Source organism: Macaca nemestrina, chromosome 9, assembly GCF_043159975.1.
Source record: "Macaca nemestrina isolate mMacNem1 chromosome 9, mMacNem.hap1, whole genome shotgun sequence".
Classification (NCBI taxonomy): Eukaryota; Metazoa; Chordata; class Mammalia; order Primates; family Cercopithecidae; genus Macaca; species Macaca nemestrina.
Window position 1 is genome coordinate 61,664,412 of NC_092133.1, and position 24,111 is coordinate 61,688,522.

Consider the following 24,111-nt stretch of genomic DNA (forward strand, 5'->3'; position numbering starts at 1 on the left):
TGAAAATGATTTGCAGAAAAAAGCTCTGTATTTGCAATTTGCCCCCAACGCCCTAGCCCCTACCTCTTGCTTTTACTGAGGGAAAGTGCTACTACAGGGAAACTTGCTCAAATTCACAAATTCTAATCTGGACCTCATGCTTTGGCAAGTTACTTAATCTCTTTCTGTCTTGCTTTACTCACTTGAAAAATGAGAATAATAACGCTTTCTTCTTTCTTGGAGTATTGGTGAAAATTAATGCATTAATGCTTTTAAAGAACTTTGAATGGAAAAAAAATGTGCTATGTACAGAACAATATTGCTTTCCTTCTCTTTCAAAGTTAAACAAATACTTCCTGACCAGCAACGCTACGGAAAAAAGTTGATCTAGACTCAGCTCTTCGAAGGTATAAATATGCTCAAATATTTGGCTTTGTGCCCCACAGTCAACACTAAACAAGATTAGTGGAGATTTGCTGTTTTGGGCTACCAAGCAACAATTTTCTTAACTTCAGTGAAATTTGTTTTGGGAAACTAACTCTTTCTCATTCTTTTACTCATGGTGGTACTATAATTCAGTGCTCCCTGGGTTCCTTATCTTGAAAGGGTGAAGTAAGCTAATCCAATCTGGCACTCTTTTCCCAGGTATTTTGAATTCTATTCAAAGTTAATGCAAAGATAGCTAAAAACCCCCAAATGGTAGAGCATACCTTCCAGTTACTTTCTAAATTTATTTTTCTAGTTTCCAGCTGATTCTATTACTGTAATCAAAGAGAGACTCTATCACTCAAGTCAAATATCACTCTACTCAAAGAGTCATTGAGTCAACTTGTTTTACTTAAAAACTAAATATCCATAAAAATAAGAAAATTCTAGCTATGATGACTAGTCAGGAGATTCCTGGGAACAAAAAGTATCTTATAGAATTCGAATTAAAAACTTGTAATGCAAATAAATAAATAAATAAAAGAGGAATCAACTGAGTTGCCACAGTAGTATAAAATTATATAGACTTATGTATCATTTCATCTTTGTATTTTTATCTTTATGTCTTTAAATTTAAACCATTCTCACTCTTGAGTCTGTCTGCAACTCAGGCATAGCTAGAGAGGAGATTTTGAGTACTCCTAAGGAGGAGTACTTCTGTAACAACACAAGTGTGTATTATCAGTACTCTAATCTTAGATACACGTGACTGTTCTTGTATGAGTGTCTGTCCCATGAAACGAGAAAACCAAGTCTTTTAAGAAATGGTGTATTTGGATCTAGACCAACATAAATTCCAGGTTAGGTAGAGTGCCAGTGAGGTGTCCCTACCAATGTGGGAACTTACAAGGTCAACCAAATGATCAGTGAAATTTTAACAGTCATTCATATCTTGGAAAATCCTACAGGACTTGAAACCTTTCCTCGATTATTTTCTCAGTTACTGATTATAGAGTCGAAATAGATAACTTCAGAAACTGAGAGGATTTCCCCAGTGAATTCCTGATTTGTGAAGTTGCCATTAAGGATATTTACTGAGCACCAGCCATTGCTATGACATAAGTTTTTAAACTTCTGAAAGCATCAGAATCACATGGAGAACTTCTTAAAGCAGAGACTGCTAGGCCACTCCCAGAGTTTGTAACCTAGTAGGTGTGGGTTGGAACCCCAAAATGTACATTTTTAATAAGTTTCCACTTGATGCTGATGCTGCCAATCTAAGGAACACATTTTGTAAACCACTGTGCCCTATCAAATAGGAAGCATAATATATGAAAGAACGAAGATTATAAAATAAGGCAATAATATTCTATTCAGTGACTTGAATGATGCAAAAAAACAAAAAGAAAGAAAAAAACAAGAAGTGCAGTTATTGCTGCATTCTCATTTCAATCACCATTTAACTGGGTGCATAACACAACAGGATCTGAGAATGATATTGGATTATTATAGATGTATTAAAGTGGCAACTCTAAGAAAGCTTCTATACATTACAGAAAATCCAATCATCATATAATAACAGGCATTCAGCAAATGACACATAAATTATTCTTCATTTTGATCTGAATTTGTAAATAAATGTTGAATAAGAGGTTTGGCCAAGGGCAAAACTATAATGCAATAGATGATGAAGAAAGAAAATTATTAAAAAAACAGCTACAATATATTAACATGTGACAAATTTAGGACTACAGAGGACCTCTATTTCCTTTCTTGTTCTTTTGCTTACATTTATATATATTTTAATTTTATTTCTCGCCTTCTTTTCTTACACTATGGCATATAAGATGTGTTGATGGATTCAGGTATTAACCAATTACTCTGTAGAATGAAAGAAAGTATTTATCACTTAATCCACAGAAGAAAAACAATGAATGAATTGGGTCCAAAGCAAATGAGAAACAGACAGCTTTTAACATAGAGTTTGTTTATAGCAGCAATAAGACTTTGGCTTGTCTCACTTTGAAAAGGGCAAAGTATTCTTAGGGTTGAGAAAGAGCTTTAGTATTGTAGATAGAGCATTTTGGAAGCCATAAGTGTAGGCAAAAAGGAAAGGCGCCATAAATATTGACTACTTTTGACACTTACCATCCACAGCATATTTTTTAAAGATCTTAATTTTCTTTTGGGTTATTATCTTTCTTCTATTTCATACTTAGGAACCAGGTCACCCTGCTCTTCCACAAGAGAAACCAATGTTCCTAGAGAATCTACTTCTAAATATATATGCTCTCTGTTTTGTAGTCCAGAGGCTATTTCATGATCCTATTTTCTAAGATTGAACACTTTCAAGTGTATTGGCAAGAAAATGAAAGAAATTCATGGATAATATTTTTTAGTGATATATTCAAGGTGAGTTTTAAAAAGATCTTCATAATATAAATACTCTGAAAATTCCTTATTCTTTGCTGCTCCAAAATTGATCATTCAAAGCTGTCATAAAACCCTGTAAACATCCCTTCATCTCATATCTCCTCAAGAATTTTCTTCAAGTTTGTGTGTGATATTTATTATAAAATAACTGATTTGGATTTGAACATAATTTCAAACATTTAACAGGAATTTATATTTATTTCCTTCATCATAACTTTTACCTGTTTCCTAACATTCTATTTTAACTGATTCAGTCTAGCTCTTTACAAATACTTGGCACTAAAATTTATCTCTTTAATATATAACAAAAAACTTTTATGGTATTGTTTTCCTTTAGAAATTTTAAGTTTATATTACCAGGGAAATATAGATTTTTTCTAATTTTCTAATTTAGCACTTCACACAGAATTTGTGCATAATGTGAGGCAGATGTTAAACTTTTGTTTAAATTGTTGATGAATTTTCTCAGCACCATTTTTTGAATAGGTCATAATTTCTTAATTGACATGTGGTTCCACAGTTATGTCACATTTGCCTCTTTATTTCCACAATAGCACACTGTCATAATCTTACTTGTTAACTTGTATACAAGTTGTCTTTTTAACTCACCGAATTCAAGCTTCATAAGAGTGGTAACTCATGCATCCTCTTCAATACTTCATTTTTAGAGCCTAGAATCACTTGCACATATTCGATTCCTCAAAACATTAATAGAATAAAGGCATAAATTTAAAAAAATAAATGAGTGATTGTTTTTCAAAGCATAAATATATGTGTGTATATATATGTATTTGTGTATATACCTACATATATGTACACACATACACAAGTATTTGTGCTTATAGTGTTAATAAATCCACTGAAAAGATTTTTTTTTAAAAGAAAGATACCATTCCAGTGAGCAGTTTGCAAAACAGAGATGCAGCCTTCAGTACAAAATAAAGGTGCACTGACATTAAGATTGATCACAGGTCGCAGTCTATTGGTTAGGTCCAGTTGGTGAAATGGGACTTTCCAGCAGCCTTTGATCCAGACTATGTAAACAAGAGCAGACAGCTATGAAAGTTCCTATGCTACTTAAGCATGGTTTTTTTTTTCTAGGAACGCAGAGTACATAGGTGACGTCTAGTCAGCAAATGGCCAATTAGCCCCATTTTGAATATAGGCCCATTGAGCCACTCAAGATCCATCTGGAAGGATCGGCTCTTTGAAGGTTACAGGAGATATGTGTGTTATTTAGGAACTTGGTAAATTTGGGTCTACTTGATCTATTGAGAAAAGTAAATTAAAATCTTGTAACCCTACCTGGGTTTTCTCAGTTTCCTAGTTAATATGTTATATTTTAAAGAATATCATGTTGTTAGTTGCTTAATAAATAATGACAATTATTTATCTTAAATAGTAACTATATAATTAAAATGCCTGCAGTTGTTATACATTTTTGCCTTAAATTTATTATTTTGTTATTTACTTGTGTTTTTGTGTTTATTAGAGATGGTATTCTTGAATAGTACTGAAGCTAATGCCTGGTGTAGACCTGGTGTAGGCAGCATTGAATGAAAGAGTTACTATGCACAATTTATTCCAACCTGTGGATTTAATTTATTTAAAGTTAATTATGCTTCAGTTTGTTTGTTATGACAGCCCTCTATAATGTTATCAATAAAAAACAACTTAAATAGGAAGAGCTATGTAACTTTTGTCAACACCACCCTTGATACTAACCTGGGTAAAAGGTAGAAAGGTAGTCACCCTTTAGTGTGCCACATTGCTGTTAATAGATCCACCTACACTTGTTTCTCAGCCTGATACTCAACTACAAGAATTTTTACCTTCTCATCAGTAGAGGACAAACCTGACATGAATATTTGAGAGAACATGGGACAGAATAAAGGGCTGATATGTCAGAAGACGAAAAGTAATTCCATCCTAAAAGAGTATCATTTGTCAACTTAAAGAAGATCTGATACTTTGATCATGTTTGGTATTCTGTATGATATTTTCAGTCACATTTTTGAAAGGGCAGCTTAACCCAGTGAATTGTGCTTTGCCTGGGCATTGAGATCTCAATTCCAAATCACTTTTTCAGTGACCTTTCTTTGAATTATTAAATTTTCCTTGTTATTCAAATGGAAAGCACAAATAATGTGAAACTTCAAATTATGTGATGATATAAAACTTGAAACTAGAAATAAGGTTTTAGGTGACAGAAAACTTTAGTTTATAATATTTCTGAAGAAAATATTCTTCTTTTTATCCTTACTTTTACAGCAGAATTTTTTTTTTTCTGGAAGCATTCTCTTTATTATTATTTTTATGAGAAAAAAGGGTCAAAAACATATTTGTTGGAGGTGATTTCCATTAAAAACAAGCTAGATTCATTGTCTTGGGGAATGAACAGTCTCATATGATATGGTGGGGGTTATTGTTTGCTTTTAGCAATTTAATTAAAAGTTCAAACAAGTAAAGCCCACAGGTGATTTCTACCAGAGAGTAATTTATTGCTAAATACTATTCTGCTATTCTGAGTAGTACAGCACAGAAAGTAGAATGTCTACTATAAGTAGTCTAATTTATGAAGGGAATACATTTAGCAATTATTAAATAGTATACCTTTCTTATAGGTAGAAGGAGAAAACACTTTCGGCATTTAGCCTATCTATCAGTTTTTTTGGGACTGTTTTATTATTTGTATATATTGGTACCATATCCAAAAAATATGTTTCATTGATTTCCCCTGATTTCAGTATGCATATATATTCAGTAAATCTATATATGTAAATATATGTACATATATACAGTATATTACTATATATACATATATGTATGTGTGTGTGTGTATATATATATATAGAGGTGTAGGTGTGTGCACTTTTATGTATACTTACACACCCAAGAATGTATATATATTTCTTTGGTTTAGGTCATTATCTTATTTTTATAGGTTTATTTGTGAGAAAATGATTCTTCTGTCCTTCACCAGGAGTAGGAAACATCATGAGGAATCCCTTGGACTTATGTTAAATAGTAGGGTTATTAGAATGTCTAAGAACTTTGTTGTAACTAATATAGCTACAAAGTATATGCAAAAAAAAACTTACTTATAGCTATTTCACCACCACTATGCTTGCCTAAGATGCCTTATCTTCTGTCATATTTTTGGGTAGAGAAGGATATTGCTTTTATGACTCATAATAGGGTACTTGATCAGGGTACTGCAATATGAGACAAAAAAGGAATAATGGGCCTAATCTATGAATTTATACTGCAGGTCCTCATGCCAACTGTATTAGTCAGAGTTCTCTAGAAGGACATACTAATAGGATAGATAGATATATATATATAAAGGGGAAATTATTAAGGAGTATTAACTCACACTATCACGAAGTTCCACAATAGGACGTCTGCAAGCTGAGTAACGAGGAAGCTAGTCCAAGTGTCAAAGCTGAAGAATTTGGAGTCTATGTTCAAGGGCAGGAAGCATCCAGCCTAGGAGAAAGGTATAGGCTGGGAGGCTAAGCCAATCTGAGCTCTTCACATTCTTCTGCCTGCTTTTATCCCAGTCACAGTGGTGACTGATTAGATTGTGCCCATCCAAATTAACGGTGGGTCTGCCTTTCCCATCCCGTTGACTCAAATGTTAATCTCCTTTGCAACACTCTCACAGACACACCCAGGATCAATACTCTGCATCCTTCAATCCAATCAAGTTGACACTCAGTATTAACCATCAAAAGTCCACCCCTTGTCAACTTGAACACATACACACCTCCTGAGATCATACATAATCTTCAAATAAGACAATTATAAGGTCATAATTATGCATAACATAATACAACTATCCTTCATACAGCTGGAAAGGCACCAATCCCCAATCCAAATGTTATTACATAAAGTTAAAAACACTTAAATGCTAACATGAAGTCAATAAATCTTATATCACATGATAAAGGAAAAAGGAAATAAAATGAAGATATTTTCTTAGTACAAGTGTATGCATGAACAAATATTTTTTTGTTTGTTTGTTTGTTTTGTTTTTGTTTTTGAGACAGAGTCTTGCTCTGTCGCCCAGGCTGGAGTACAGTGGCCGGATCTCAGCTCACTGCAAGCTCCGCCTCCCAGGTTGACGCCATTCTCCTGCCTCAGCCTCCCGAGTAGCTGGGACTACAGGCACCCGCCACCTCGCCCGGCTAGTTTTTTTATTTTGTTAGTAGAGATGGGGTTTCACCGTGTTAGCCAGGATGGTCTTGATCTCCTGACATCGTGATCCGCCCGTCTCGGCCTCCCAAAGTGCTGGGATTACAGGCTTGAGCCACCGCGTCCGGCCAACAAATATGTTTTTAACAAAAGAAGGAGGAAATACTCATGACAATTACAGTCCTCCTTTCTCAACTAGTCACTTGGTTGTGGCTGGCATTGATGACTACCTTCTTCTACGACCCATTCTGTATTCCCTTTGCCTTCAGCAAGCACCTCAGCAGTTTGTGGATTTTTTTTTCCTGGTGGAGTGACCCAAACCTTCATTCCTGAAGGATCTGTCTGGGCCATTTGTAGTCCTGCCTGGATTGGGATGTTGTAGTTTCCTATTGACCTTAATCACAGGGCATGGTGATACTAAGACACACCAAAAGGGATCTCCTGTATTCCACATGTACTCTTTCTTACTTCCATTATGGAGTAGTAGACAGATTTCATCTTGATAGTCCGGGTCAGTCACCCCAGCCAGTAATGTAACTCCCTTCTTAGCCTGTTGACTTAAAGGTAGGAAGAGCCCAAAGTGTCCAGGTGGCAATCTCAACTTCCAATTTAATGGAATCGTTGTGTCTCTTGGTAGGAATGTTCCTCCCTCTGGAACTAAGACCTCTAGGCCAGCAGAACGTAATGTCGTGGGAACAGGAAGCAAAAATTTTGTTAGTGAATCACTAGGGGTGATGGTGAGGGGTGTCACTTCCACTTCCACCCCTTGATTCCTGGACCCATGAGTCCTGGCTATGGGAGAAACAGTATCATACATTGGATGCTAATTCAGAGCATACATGGCCTTCCAGAGAACTTTGCCCTAGCCCTGCAAAGTATTGTCACCTAGTTGGCATTGTAATTGTGACTTCAAAAGGCCATACCACCATTCTATCAATCCAGCTGCTTCAAGATAATGTGGAACATGGTAAGACCAGTGAATTCCATGAGCATGAGCCTACTACCACATTTCTTTAGCTATAAAGTAAGTGCCTTGGTCAGAAACAATGATGTGTGGAATACCATGATGGTAGAAAAGGCATTCTGTGAGTCCACGGATAGTAGTCTTGGCAGAAGCATTGTGTGTAGGATAGGCAAACTCATATCCAGAGTAAGTGTCTACTCCAGTGAGGACAAATCTCTGCGCTTTCCATGATGGAAGAGGTCCAATATAATCAGCCTGCCAATGAGTAGCTGGCTGGTTACCCCTAGGAATGGTGCCATATTGAAGGTTCAGTGTTGGTCTCTGCTGTTGGCGAATTGGGCGCTCAGCAGTGGCTGTAGCCATGTCAGCTTTGGTGAGTGGAAGTCCACGTTGCTGAGCCCATGCATAACCTCTATCCCTGCCACCATGGCCACTTTGTTCATGGGCCCATTGGGCGATGACAGAGGTAGCTGGGGAAAGAGGCTGAGTGGTGTCCACAAAACGAGTCATCATATTCACTTAATTATTAAAATCCTTATCTGCTGAGTTCCCCCTTTGGTGAGCACTCACATGGGATACAAATATCTTCACAGTTTTTGACCATTCAGCGATGTCCATCCACATACCTCTTCTCCAGATTTCTTTGTTACCAATTTTCCAATCACACTTCTTCCAAGTCCCCAACCATCCAGCCAAATCTTTGGCTGCAACCCATGAATCAGCATAAAATCTCACATCTGGTCATTTCTTTCTCCATGCAAAGTGCAAAACCATGTGCAATGCTCAAAGTTCTGCCCACGGGGAAGATTTCCCTTCACTGCTGTCCTTCAGGGAAGTCCTAGAAAGGGGCTGTAGTGCTGCAGCTGTCCACTTTTGGGTGGTGCCTGCATATTGTGGAGAATCAACTGTGAACCAGGCCCTAGTCTTCTCATCCTCTGTCAACCGATCATACGGAACTACCCATTAGGCCATTGGTGCAGGCTGGGGAGAGAAGGAAGGGTGGCAGGAGTGGAGACCATGGGCATTTGAGCCACTTCTCATGAAACTTAGTTGTGCCTTCAGGATGTGCTCAAGCTCAATCACATATATACCACTTCCATTTGATGATGGAATGCTGCAGTGCATGACCCACTTTATGACTAGATGGGTCATAAAGCATCCAGTTTATGAAAAGCAGTTTAGGTCACATGTTGACTTGATGACCCATAGTCAAACATTCAGTTTCCACCAAAGCCCAGTAACAGATCAAGATCTGTCTCTCAAAAGGAGAGTAGTTATCTGAAGAAGATGGCAGAGCTTTACTCCGAAATCCTAGAGGCCCCTTCTGTGATTCACTTTGGGGGCCTCCCAAAGGCTCCAAACAGCATCCCTCTCTGCCATTGACACCTCAAGCATCATTAGATCTGCTGGGTCATTTGGCCCAAGTGGCAGAGCAGCTTGCACAGCAGCCTGAACCCATTGCAGAGCCTTCTCCTGTTCTGGACACCACCCAAAACTGGCAGCCTTTCATGTCAATCAATAAATGGGCCTGAGTAACCACCCACATCAGGAATGTATTGCATCCAAAATCCAAGTAGGCCCACTAGGAGTTGTGCCTCTTTCTTGGTTGTAGGAGGGGCCAAATGCAGCAACTTATCCTTCACCTTAGAAGGAACCACATCAACAGGACCCACAACATTGGACCCCTAGAAATTTTACTGAGGTAAAGGGTCCCTGAATTTTAGTCAGATTTATTTCCCATCCTCTTGCACACAAATGTCTCAGCAATAAGTCCAGTGTGTCTGCCACTTCTTGTTCACTGGTTCCAATCAGCATAATATCATCAATGTAATAGACCAGTGTGATATCTTGTGGAAGCAAAAAAGCAATCAAGGTCTCTTCGAGGAAGATTATGGCACAAAGCAGGAGAGTTAATATACCCCTGAGGTAGGAGAGTAAAGGTATATTTCTGGCCTTGCCAGTTAAAGGCAAATTGCTTCTGGTGGGCCTTATGGACAGGAATGGAGAAAAGGGCATTTGCCAAATCAATGGCTGCGCACCAGATACCAGGAGATATGTTCATTCACTTAAGCAATGAAACCACATCTGGTACAGCAACTGCAATTGAAGTCACCACTTGGTTAAGCTTATAATTAACCAAGATCCATCTGTCTTCTGCACAGGCCAAATCCGAGGGTTGAACGGAGATGTGATGTGAATCACCACCCTTGCGTCTTTCAAGTCCTTGATGGTGGCACTAATCTCCACAATCTTTCCAGGGATGTGATATTGTTTTTGATTTACTATTGTTCTGGGTAGACTAGCTGTAATGATTTGCATTTGATCTTTCCACCATAATGGCCCTCACCCTACTAGTCAGGGAGCCAATGTGGGGGTTGTGCTTGATGCTAAGTACATCTATGCCAATTATACATTCTGGCACTGGGGAAATGACCACAGGAAGAGTCCAGGGACCCAGTGGACCCACCATAAGTTGGACCTGAGCTAAAGATCCAGTAATTACCCGACCTCCATAAGCCTCTACTTTAACTGGAGGACAACAGTGATGTTTGGGGTTCCCTGGAATCAATGTCAGCTTAGAGTCAGTGTCTAGTAGTTCCTGAAATGTCTGATAATTTCCCTTTACCCAATGCACAGTTACCCTGGTAAAAGGCTGAGGTCTCCTTGGGGAAGGATGGGAGAAAGATTAACAGCACAAATTGTCAGTAGTGTATTGGGGTCCTTCCTCAAGGGGACCTAACCTCCCCTTCATTCAAGGGGTTGTGGGTCTGTAAACTGGCTCAAGTCTGGAAACTGATTGAGGGAATGTGGTTCTCTGTTTTTATGATTCAAATTAGTCTTTTGTCCACTCGACCTGGAAGTTTTCTGCTTATATAAATTAAGTAGGAGTGCAGTAGGTTTCCTATCAATTTCACTTCTAGGCACACTATGATTAATTAGCCAATGCCAGAGCTCTATAGGAGTAAAACTGTTCCAATTGCTGCTTTGCTTCTGCTGTCCATTACAGTAGCTATGCTCACCTTGCCTTTGATGATTGAGTGCTGCCATTTGGCCCCTGCCACCTTGGGATCGAATTATTCCCATTGTATTTAAATTTTGTAGTTGAGTGACTGCTGTTCCCACAGTTAGATCTGACATACAGAGAAGAACAATTACAGGGCTCTTTCAAAGATGCAGGTGCTGTGCTCACAAATCTATTTCACAAAGCATTGGTCAAGGGTGTATCTTCTGGACCCTCCCAGCTGGGATGAGGAGGTCTAAAGTGACTAATCCACTCCACCATCCCAATCTCCCTAAGCCTTTGACTCCCATCCTCTACATTAAACCAAGGGAGATCAGGCATTTCCATCTCGCTCACAGTGGGCCATCTTTTAATTCATCTTTCAGCTAACAAGCAAATAAATTATTAGAACCACTTTTAACTCCCCAAGCTGCAACATTAAATGCAGAATCCCTACATAGTGGGCCCAAATCAATAAATTCAGCCTGATCCATCTCTGTTCCTTCCACCATTCTCCTGTACCCTTAATAGCCATTCCTATGTCTGTTCTCCAGATTTCTGCTTATATAAATTAGAAAACTGATGCACATCTTTTCAAGTGTGGGTCACACTCTGAACCTCACCTCTAGGGACCTGCCAGGACTTTAGTCTAGCTATAAGTCTAGAAGCAAATAGGAATGTTGGAGGTGGCTCCTGAAGAAAATCAACATTGTCCTGCCTGGCAGCTGCCTCACGGGAGGATATCATTGTTGCCTTAGGAAGCACAGAGCTTATCTCCTCGGAAAAATGTAGAAAGGCTGATGGCAGCATGGGTCAGGGAGGGGATGTTGCCACTACTGGGGGTGGGAAAGCTGCTTCTTTTGGCAAAAAAACGTTCATCAGAGTTCACAACTCAATATCCCCAGCTTCATCAAGGTCCTCCCACACATCCCCATTCCAAGTTGCAAGGTCCCATTTTTTTCCAATCAATGCCCTCACTTTAACAGTAGATACCTGGTGAGGCTGTACATGCACCTTTCATTGAAGGTCAGCTGCTCACATGATAAGAGCTTGTCTCTGATTTTCCACAATTTTACCTTATTCTCTACAGGAGATAAGACTCTCACTCAGCAACCTTAGCAGATTTGAAGCTCAGTGTCTGCTTCTGAAGCTGGGAATTAGAATCCCTGAGTTCATTATTTTCTTTCATCCCTTTTCCAGTTAACTTAGAAGCAACCAACCAACTTCATTATATTCCTTGGTTCTCCACATACAGTCAAAGTTATTATGTGTAGAGTCACTAAACTCCTTGCCTCTCACAAGCAGTGAATCAGGAGTGTCAAATGCATTTATTTTGCATAACTCTCTAAACAGTTCATGCCAAGGATTATCAGTATTCTCCGTGCTATTAGAAATAGAGTCCTTAGCATTTTTTAGTTTAATCATATTAAGCAGCCAACTCCAGAAACCCTAAAAGCACAAAAAGAACTCCATCCTTAATACTCTGCTCCTCTAGAACCACTCCTGTATCAAAATTGGCTTTAGTCAGGGTTCTCTATTGCATCCCTCAATCCAATCAAGTTGACATTTAACCATCACACCAACCATGACCAGATAAGGGCAACTTAATATTGAAACTGTCTCAGTGTGAATACTGCACTGGTTTGCCAATGGTTAGATTGGCCACTATGATGAAACTTTCTGAAATGAGATTGCCAGTCTTTCTGAAACTAAATTAAATGGTTTTGATAACACAGTCATGTACCTTGTATCAATGTTTTAGTCAAGGACAGACTGCATATATGAGGTTGTTCCATAAGATGATAATGGAGCTGAAAGTTTCTTATTGCCTAGTGACACTATAGCTGTTGTAATGTCATAGCATCTTACATTATCTTTTCTATGTTTGTATGTGTTTGGATAAACAAGTATTTACCATTGTGTTATGATTGCCAACAGTGCTTAATACAGTACCATGCTGTACAGGCTTGTAGCCTGGAGGCTATAATGTATAGCATAGCTGTGTAGTAAGCTATACCATCTAGGTAAGAACACTCTACGATGTTCACACAATAATGAAATTGCCTAAGGATGCGTTTCTCAGAAATGCATATATCCCCATTGTTAAGTGATGCGTGATTGTACTTACTTAATAGTATCATTTAGAGACGTAAGTTGGTCAACACGTGCAATGTTCTCAAAGTTACATATATTGTGGTGTTCAGTAATGACTGGAATATGGATAAGTGAAATTTTATATGAATGTAGAAGCTATATTTTTATACTCTCTCACCATGTATTCCAGATAACTTTTCTGTCTCGTTGAAATGCTTTGTAAAAATAAATCTAATGTTTGATCAATATTTCATAACATGGATTGAGCATAATTGTTTAACCATTCCTCTGTTGAAGATTTCATTTGGGTTCCAAATGTTTTACTATGCAAATACAGTACTAGCATAAATATTGTGATTGGGTTTTGGATTTTTTTTCCCTAGAAGTGAGTTATTCAACTGTAAGTATCGGTTCAAAAATGAACAATTTAGAGGCCCTTGGCACATATTTCCAAATTGCTTCATGAAAAAATTGAATAAACTTCCATTAACAAATAGTAGATAATAGCCTCATTCATACTTGCCATCATCAAATATTATCATATTTTGTTTTACTCATTTCATAGTAAAGATTTTGTTTATTGCCAGTGATATTGAACATATTTGTATGATTAGATTTTGTATTTTCTCTTTTTTGTCCTTTTTCAGATTTTTTTATTGGTATTTGCATGTGTGATGGTTGTAAATTAGGAGTTTCCTATCCTTGGTTCACAGAGATGAATTATGAGAAAACTATCATGACTTACTTTATTAGCAATAAATTCATAGATACAGAAACAAATGGAGAGATATGGAAGAAAATAGTAAGATCTAAATGTAAATATTCTCTTTAGCTTCTAGGAATGTGGAAGCTCCTACTCCCCAGACCCTTCCCTGTCTTGGAATTACCATAGACTTTTCAGAGGGAAGTTTGATCAACAGTCTCCCAACAAAGTAGAGAGGAGACAAATTTTAATCTAATACTGGAAAGTAAAATTGAATTATTGGGTATGAACACAGAGGATACAGTCTTGACAGAAATTTCTCATAAAAATATTTATGATTTTGTGACACAATAGATTTCAAGCACTTTCATATTCATGGTATCATTCAATATTTATAAAAATCTTAGAGTACAGAAAAAGAAGTGGACAGGGAATATACACAACAGTGTGAATCCATGTAGCTTATGGAATTATGGAATATTTCATTTTTCATGTTGTGAGATGTGATGTTTTCAGAAAGATAGTGGCACATTATGGAGAGAAAAAGGAAAGACTGTATAGGTAAACATGAAAATGTTTACCTTTCACTGAACCCACTGCTGTACCCTTCTTCAAGGAGAAAAAGAAGATGTGGAGGGAAAATTCTTTTTTGCATTTCATAAGAATATTAGTATCCAGGATGAATAAGCAGAGATCTGGGCCTTGGAGATCTGTACCAGTGGAAACACCTCGGTCTGATTCAGTGAATTACCTTGTAATGGCACTAGGACCAAAGGCTGCCATATCACTGCTTGGCTGATGCTAATATCAATGATGATGGGATAACTTCAACTTAATCAGGATTAAAGTGTGTCTGTGACGGAGGATTAACAGCAGAGAGTCGCTGAAGCAATAGCCCTTTGTTGCAGTTGGCACCTCTATGGAGCTATGGTAGTCAGTGGCCACATAGTTCTAGTTTGGCTAACTCCAAAAGAGCAGGGGAACCATAACATTTTTCATGGACAGGGCTAAGACACTCCTGGAGGACTTCCTAAATTATCTTGGAAAGAGGAACTTTGTAAGGGCCAACGTTCCATCCAGCCAGAGGCATCAAGAGCCGTTATAATTTCAGCATTGTAGTAATCATTTCACAGAGTATATACACAGCTAAAAATAATGCCCTTAATTTCTTCTCTCACACACAATGGTTTATTTCAATTATCTACATTTGTGCTAAGTAGCCCCTCCTCTTGGACATGGTTGATTGGAACAGAGAGGATGTCTGACACAAACTACGCAGGTCAATGGTAATGTAAGCCAGGAAACTGTGTGCTTTCCACCTTTCATTCCCTGTGTAAACTAAATAGCAGAGAAGGCAGCTTTTCAGAGAATGAAGAATGAAACATCCTTTTGGTTCACTGGGATCCCAGGCTCCTGACAACTATTTAGGCTCTGCTTCTGGCCTTTTATAGTTCAGCAGCACCCTGCTTTTGAAATCTAAAATCTTTAGTTTTCTTAAAAATCTAGGATTACAATAGCTCTAGCTGGCTAATTTTTGGGGAAACAATGTGGTTCCAACTAATTATATATTAATGTTAATGACATCTATTATATTTTCGTTATATCCCCATGCACTTAGGAGGCACAAATACACATTGTGTTCATTGAATTCTTCTCTCATAAAATAGGAACCTCACTTCTTAGAATTCTTAGAATTAAGCACGTGTTTTGAACATGGAAACAGTTCTCATTTAAAACTGTTTTTAATTTTTAACTTGTATGGATACATAGTAGTTATATTGATGGAGTACATGAGTGTTTTCATACAGGCATGCAATGCATAATAATCACATAAGAGTAAATGGAGTATCCATCATCTCAAGCACTTATCCTTTGTTCATGCTATAAACAATCCAGTTATACCTTTTTTGTTGTTGTTGTTGAGATGGAGTCTCACTCTGTCACCCAGGCTGAAGTGCAGTGGCACAAACTCGACTCACTGTAACCTCCGTCTCTTAGGTTCAAGCAATCATTCAGCCTCAGCCTCTCGAATAGCTGTGACTACGAGTATGTAGTACCACATCCGGCTTTTTGTATTTTTAGTAGAGATGCGGTTTCACCATGTTGGCCAGCCTGGTCTCAGACTCCTTACCTCAAGTGATTCTCCAGCCTCAGCTTCCCAAAGTGCTGGATTACAGGAATGAGCCACAGTGCCCAGCTCAGTTATATACAGTCTTTTCATTATTTTGAAATGTACAGTAAATCATTATTGGCTGTAGTCACCTGTTGTGAGACCAAATACTAGATCTTATTCATTCTATCTAATTACATATTTGTACCTGTCAACCTTCCCCATTTCCCCTGCTTCACTACCCTTCCCAGCCTCTGGTACCCATCATTCTACTCTGTATCTCCAAGAGTTCAAGTGTTTTAATTTTTAGCTCCCACAAATAAGTGAGAACATGTGAAGCTTGTCTTTCTGTGCCTGGCTTATTTTATTTAACATAATGACCTCCAGATTTGTTCATGTTGTTGCAGAAGACAACATCTCATTCTTTTTATGGCTGAATAGTACTCCATTATGTATAAGTGACACATTTTCTTTATCCATTCACCTGTTGAAGAAAACTTCGGTTGCCTCCAAATCTTGACTATTGGGAATAGTGCTACAATAAACACGGCAGTGCGGATATCTCTTCAGTATACCAATTATCTTTCTTTTGTGTATATGCCTAGCAGTGGGATTGCTGGCTCATATAAAAGTTCTATTTTTAGTTTTCCGTGGAACCTCCAAACTGTTCTCCATAGGAGTTGTACTAACCTATATTCCCACAAACATTATTCAAGAGTTCCCTTTTCTCCACATCTCCTCAAGCATTTTTATTGCCTGTTTTTTGAAAATAAATAAATAAATAAATAAAAGACATTTTAACTGGGATGAGATCTCTCATTGTAGTTTTGATTTGCATTTCTCTGATGGTCAATGATGTTGAGCACTTTTTCATACAACTGTTTGTCATTTGTGTCTTCTTTTGAGAAGTGTCTATTCAGATTTGTTGCCCATTCTAATTGGATTATTAGATTTTTTTTCCTATAGAGTTGTTTGGGTTTCTTATATATTCATGTTATTAATCCCTTGTCAAATAGATAGTTGGCAAATATTTTCTATGGGTTGTTTCTTCCCTTTTTTTTTTTCTTTTTGTGCAGAAGCTTTTCAACTTGATGTGATTTCATTTGTCTATTTTTGCCTTGGTTGCTTGTGCTTGCAGGGTGTTACTCAAGAAATCTTTCCCCAGTCCAATGTCATGGAAAGTTTCCCCAAAGGAAGCAGTTTCATAATTTGAGGTCTTAGATTTAAGTCTAATCCATTTTTATTTGATTTTTGTATATAGTGAAAGAGTGGGTTTAGTTTCACTCATCTGCATATGGATATCCAGTTTTCCTCGCACTATTTACCGGAGTCTGTCCTTTCCCCAATGTATGTTCTTGGTCCCTTTGTCAAAAATTAGTTTATGTAGGAATATGGATTCATTTCTGGGTTCTACATTGTGTTTCATTGGTCTATGTCTACTTTTATACCAGTATAATCCTGTTTTGGTTACAATAGCTCTAGTATTATTTGAAGTCAGTTAATGTAATTCCTTCAGTTTTGTTCTTTTTACTCAGTTTAGCTTTGGCTATTGTGGGTCTTTTGTGAATCTATATAAATTTTAGCATTGTTTTCTATTTCTGTGGAGAATATCATTGGTATTTTAAAATAGATTACATTGGATATGTAGATTGCTCTAGGTAGTATAGACATTTTAACAATGTTGATACTTACAATCCATGACCACGAAATATCTTGTGTGTGTGTGTGTGTGTGTGTGTGTGTCCTCTTCAATTTCTTTCAATGGTATACGGCTTTCATTGTAGAGATCTTTCCTTCTTTGGTAAGTTAATTTCTAGTTATTTAATTATATTCATAGCTATAATTTTAAAGTTTGTGAATGGTGTTACTTTCTTAATTTGTCTTTTACACTGTTTGGCATTGGTGTATAGAAATGTTACTCATTTTTTTATGCTGATTTTTCTTATCTTGCAACATTACTGAATTTATTCATGAATTCTAATAGTTTTTTGGTGATATCATTAGGTTTTTCCAAATTTAAGATTGTATAATCTGCAAACAAGGATAATTTGACTTCATCCTTTCTAATTTAGATGCCTTTATTTCTTTCTCTTGTCTGATTGCTCTAGCAAAGACTTTCAGTTCTTTGTTCAAAAACAGTGGTGAAAGTGGGCATCATTGTTGGGTTCCAGAGCTTAAAGGAAAGGCTTTCAGTTTTTGCCCATTCACTATGGTACTACTCGTCATATACAGCTTTTACTGTGTTGAGGTATCTTCCTTCCATACACAGTGTTTGGAGGGTTTTTATTATGAAAAGATGTTGAACTTTATCAAATGGGGTTTCAGCACCAATTGAAATGATCATATGGTTTTTGTCCATTATTTTGTTGATATGATGTATCACAGTGATTGATCTGTACATGTTGAACATCCTCGCATCCCTGTGATAAATCCCACGTGGTCATGATGAACAATCTTTTTAATGTGCTGTTGCGCTCAGTTTGCCAGTATTTTCTTGAGGATTTTTGCATCAGTGTTCATCAGGAATACTGTCTTGTTATTTTCTCTTTTGATGTGTCTTTGTCTAGTATTGGTAACAGGGAAATATTAGCCTTGTGGAAATAGTTTGGAACTATTCCCTCCTCATCTATTTTTGGAATAGTTTAAATAGGATTGGTACTAGTTCTTTAAATGTTTGGTAATTTAGGTCCTGAGCTTTTCTTTGCTATGAGTTTTTTTTTGTTTGTTTTGTTTTTTTAATTACAACTTCAATTTTGTTACTTGTTATTGGTATATTTGGGCATTGGATTTTTTTATGGTTCAATCTTGGTAGGTTGTATGTTTCTAGGAATTTATTCATTTCTTCTTGGTTATCCAATATATTGGCATATACTTGCTCATAGTAGCCTCTAATGAGCCTTTGAATTTCTGCAGTATTGATTGCAGTGTTTCCTGTTACATCTCCTACTTTATTTTTGGAGTCTTTTCTCCTGTTTTCTTAGTCTAGTTTACTTTAAAATTTTTACTTTAAAAAAACCCAACTTTTCATTTCATTGATTTTTATATTGTTTTATTTCTTTTCATTTCATTTATTTATTCACTAATCTTTAGTATTTCTTTATTCCTACTAATGCTGGGTTTGAATTGCTCTTGCTTTTCTAGTTATTTATGATGCATTCTTAAGTTATTTGAACTTTTTCTACTTTGTTGACATAGGCACTTATAGCTACAAACTTCTCTTTTAGCACTATTTTGTTGTATCCCATGGGTTTTTGTATGTTGTGTTTCCATTACCATTTGTTTCAAAGAAACTTTATTGTCTAATTTCTTCATTGACCCACTGATCATTCAGGAAATTAAAGTTGTTTAATTTACATGTCTGTACACTTTCCAAATTCCTCTTGTTACTGATTTCTAGTTTTATTCCATTGTGGTCAGAGGAGATACTTAATATAATTTCAATTTTTTGAATGTTGTAAGACTTGTTTTGTGGCCTAACATATGATCTATCCTTGAGACTGATCCATGTGCTTAGGAAAAGAATGTGTATTCTGCAGCAATTGGATGAAATGTTCTATAAATATCTACTAGGTCCTTTTGGTCTATAGTGCATATTAAGTACAACGTTTCTTTTTTAAGTTTCTGTCTGGATGATCTGTCCAATGCTGAAAGTGTGATGTTGAACTCTCCAGCTATTATTGTATTAAGGTCTGCATCCCTCTTTGGCTGTAATAATATTTGCTTTATATATGGCTGCCCCAATGTCAGGCGCATATATATTTACTATTGTTTTATCATGTTGCTGAATTGACCCCTTTGTCATTACCTAATGACCTTCTTTGTTTCTTTTTATACTGTATGTCTTGAAATCTATTTTATCTGACATAAGGATAGCTACTTCTGCTCTTTTTTGGTTTCCATTGGCATGGAATATCTTTTTCCATCCTTTTATTTTCAATCTATGTGTGTCTTTATACTCATCACATTAGTAGTGAACATACCACAATTACAATATTATAATTTTCTGTGTTTCTCTGTGCATTTATTATTACCAATTAGTTTTGTACCTTCAGATGATTTCTTATTGCTCATTAATGTTGTTTTGTTTCAGATTGATGAACTCCCTTTAGCATTTCTTGTAGGACAGGTCTGGTGTTGATGAAATCCCTCAGCTTTTGTTTGTTTGAGAAAGTCTTTATTTCTCCTTCTTGTTTGAAAGATATTTTTGCCAGATACATTATTCCAGGGTGAAAGCTTTTTTTTTCCCTTTAGCACTTTAAATATGTCATGCCACTCTCTCCTGTCCTGTAATGTTTCCACTGAGAAATCTGTTGTCAGATGTATTGAAACTCCACTATACATTACTTGTTTCTTTTTTTTGTTGTTTTTAGTATCCTTTCTTTATCCTTGACTTTTGGAATTTTTATTATTAAATGTCTTGAGGTTGTCTTATTTGAGTTCAATCTGCTTGGTGTTCTATAACCTTATATTTGAATATTCATATATTTCTCTAGGTTTGGGAGGTTCTCTTTTATTATCCCTTTGAATTAAACTTTTTAACTTATCTCTCTCTGTCTCCTCTTTAAAGCTAATAACTCTAGGATTTTCCCTTTTGAGGCTTTTTCCTAGATATCGTAAGTGTGCTTCATTCTTTTTCAGTCTTTTGAATTTTATCTCCACTGACTGTGTATTTTCAAGTAGTCCGTCTTCAAGCTCACTCATTCTTTCTTAGGCCCAGTCAATTCTGCTATAAAGAGACTGATGAATTCTTTGGTATGTCAATTGCATTTGTCAATTCTAGAAATTCTGTTCGATTCTTTCTAATCGAATTTCAATTTCTTTGTTAAATTTATCTGATAGGATACTGAATTTCTTCTCTGTGTTATCTTAAATTTCTTTGAGTTTCCCTAAACCAGCTACTTTACATTCTCTGCCTGAAAGGTCACATATCTCTGTCTCTCTGTGATTGGTCACTGGTGCCTTATTTATTTTATTTTGTGATGTCTTGTTTTCCTAAATGATCTTGGTGGTTGTGGATGTTAGTCAGTGTCTGGGCATTGAGGAATTAGGTATTTATTGAAGTCTTTGAAGTCTGGGCTTATTTGTATTCATCCTTTTTGAGAAAATTTTCCAGGTAGTATTCAAAGGGACTTAGGTTTTACGATCTAAGTATCTATTCACTGCAGTCATATCTGCCTTAGGGGGTCACCCAAAGTCCAGTAATGCCATGGTTCTTATAGACTTGTAGAGGCACAACCTTGGTGGTCTTGTATAAAATCTGGAAGATTTCTCTAGATCATTAGACATACTCTTGTTTTCTTCCTCACTTTCTCCCAAATAAATGGATTCTCTCTATGCTGAGGTAACTGGAGCTGGGGAAGGGGTGACACAAGCACCCCTGTGGCCAATACAACTCAAACTGCACTGGGTCAGTCCTGAAGCCAGCACAGCACTGGATCTCACTCAGAGCTTGTGGTAACCACTGCGTATGTTTGCTCAAGGCCCTAGGGCTCTACAACCAATAGCTGGCAAAGCCAGCTTGGCTTGTGCCTTTTCCTTCAGGGCAGTGATTTCTCCCTGGTCCTAAATGAGTCCATAGCTGCCATCTGTGAGCCAGGGCCTGGAGTCAGGTACCTTAGGAGAGTCTACCTGGTGCTCTATTCCACTGCAGCTGAGCTGACACCCAAATCACAAGGCAAAGTCCTCCCACTCTTCCTTCCCATTTACACAAGCAGAAGAGTCACTTCCCACGGACACCACCACCCCAGGCCTGCAGTGAGTACTGTCTGGCTACTACTGATGCTCATTCAAGGCTCAAGAGCTCTTCAATCAGCTTGTGGTGAATGTTACCAGGCCTGAAACTCTCCTTGCAGGGCGTCAGGCTCTTCTTTGGCTCAGAGCAGATCCAAAAATGCTGTCCAAGAACCAAGACTTGGAATCAGGGACCCCAAGAGCACACGTGGTACTCTACCCCACTGTGGTCAAGCTGGTAACTAAGCTGCAAGACAAAGTCCCCTTTATTCTTTCGTATCTTTTTCCCAAACAGAGGAATCCTTCACTTTAGCCATCACAGCTAAGAATGTGCTGGGTCACACCCGAAAGCCAGCACAGCTCTGAGTCTCATTCAAGGCCCATGGCAAGTACTGCCTGGGTAATGCTGCTGATTATTCAGGGCCCAAGGACTCTTTAGCTAGCTCGTGATGAATCCTGTCAGGACTGGGTCCTTCCTGTCAAGGCAGCAGTTTCCCTTCCAGTTCGGGGTGTGTTTAGAAATGTAATATGGAAGCTAGGGCCTGGAATGGAAACCCCTGCCTGGTGCTCTATCTTACTCTGACTGAGCTAATGTCCAAGTTGCATGTCAAGGTCCTCTTTTCTCTTCCCTCTCCTTTTCTCAAGTGAAAGTAAGGAGTCTCTCCTGGAGCTGCAAGCTGTGCTGCCTGGGGTTGTGGGAGGGGTGGCACAAGTACCCCTGGTGTCTCACTGGTTTGTGTGTCTCTCAGGTCACTGGCTCTGACCCTAGAACAACACAAGGACTTGCCCCAAAATTGCAGTCCTTGCAGCCTAGACTGACTTCCAAGTTTGTTTAGGACTTCAGAGTACTTTGGCCCCATGGTGGCAAGACTTGTTGGAGCTCAGGTTCCAACTACTGTGAAAGATAATTCCTCTCTGGCAAGGGTTCATCTAGTTGCTCCCTCTGTGAACATTGGCTGAGTTTTGCCTGGTGTTGCTTTCTGCTATGATAGTGCACCACTGAGTCCCAATGCAGTGCCCCACAATCACTGCTTTCTCCCTCCCCCAAGTGCACAGATTCTGTCTGTATGATATGTGGCTGCTGCCAGGGAATTAAGGGAGTGATGGCATCAGCAATTCAATATTGTCTTTCTTCCTCTCCTCAGTGCCTCTTTTGTTAATATGAAGTTAAAACCAGATACTGTGAGCACTCTTCTGATTTTCTGGTTCTTATGAATATATATATATATATATATATATTCATGCCAGTTAGATATATTATATAACTGGCAACCTCCAGTTCTCATTTTTGAGAAACTAAATAGTAGAAAACTACTTCATCTGGAATCTTACAGAGGTAGTCAACCACTAGTTGGGAAATGGACTCTATGAAATTTAAAATCTATATGTCCCCTTATGTTTTGCATCTAAATGAATTACCATAAATTAATTATTTAGCACTGTATTGCATTTCACAAAATAGGTATTTATTATTAGCATCACTCTAATACAGGGGAATTTGAGGAAAATATAATACAAACTCCCTTTATTCAGTATTTAATATCAGCATTCTCTGTGTGTGGAAAACAAATGAAGAAGAGAACAATGTGTCTTCAAGACAGGAGCAACCATAGACAGAATAACAGGCTTGAATGAACTTTGATCTACAGCAGGAGCCTCCTGCAGCTACCGACTTCACAGAGGCAGGGAGGTAATGAGATTCCTGGAGAGGAACACTGCAGAGTAGGTAGATTCATTGAGCCCAACACAGTTGCTGTGCATTAATTTTCAGATAATGGAGCATAACTAAAATCAGTACAGGCTGAGGGCTGCAATCTAGACAGCTTCAAGTTTAGAAGCCGTCAGTGTAACATGAAGAAGAGTAGACGATGCTCAGTGCCAGAGAGTTAAAAAAAATCCTAGGCAGCAGTAATCAATATCAGATGTGTTGCTATAGTAAACTTATTAACTGTGTTTTAGAGTGATAAAATTGTATAATGAATTTAAAGATATTGATTCTAAATATAAACACTATTTTTGTGTAGTGTCTTACATTTTTCTAATGGAAATTTCATAGGATAGTTGTTTATTTATTCAATGAATATAAATACAACTCAGTATTTGCTATGTGTCAAGAGCTAAGCATGGAAACATAAACAAAATCACGTCCCTTCCCTCTAGGAGCTCAGTCTACTTGGTGAAATAAAACATCAGTGATTCCAGAAGAACACGAAGGGTACTGCACGAGATGTTAGGGATATGGAGAAGATGGCCTTACACGGATTAGACTGGGAAAGGGGTTTCAAGAAAATATTTTATTCATGAAACTATCCTTGGTCTCAATGTTTCTCTCAGGAGGTAAACTACTTTTTTGTTGATTGCACTGCCAAAATCTGAAGGAGACCTATATTTCTAAACAAAGCTTCTGTGTTTTTTTCAGGGCAATACAGTTGTGTTTTGTGGTAGACTCAAAATTATCATTGAGAGATTCAGAT

General features: G+C 37.5%; 1 pseudogene; it reads right to left on the minus strand.

Moving 5' to 3' along the window:
• Nucleotides 1–7,230: 7,230 nt before the first annotated feature.
• On the minus strand, nt 7,231–11,810 carry LOC139355989 (uncharacterized; annotated as a pseudogene).
• Nucleotides 11,811–24,111: the final 12,301 nt, after the last annotated feature.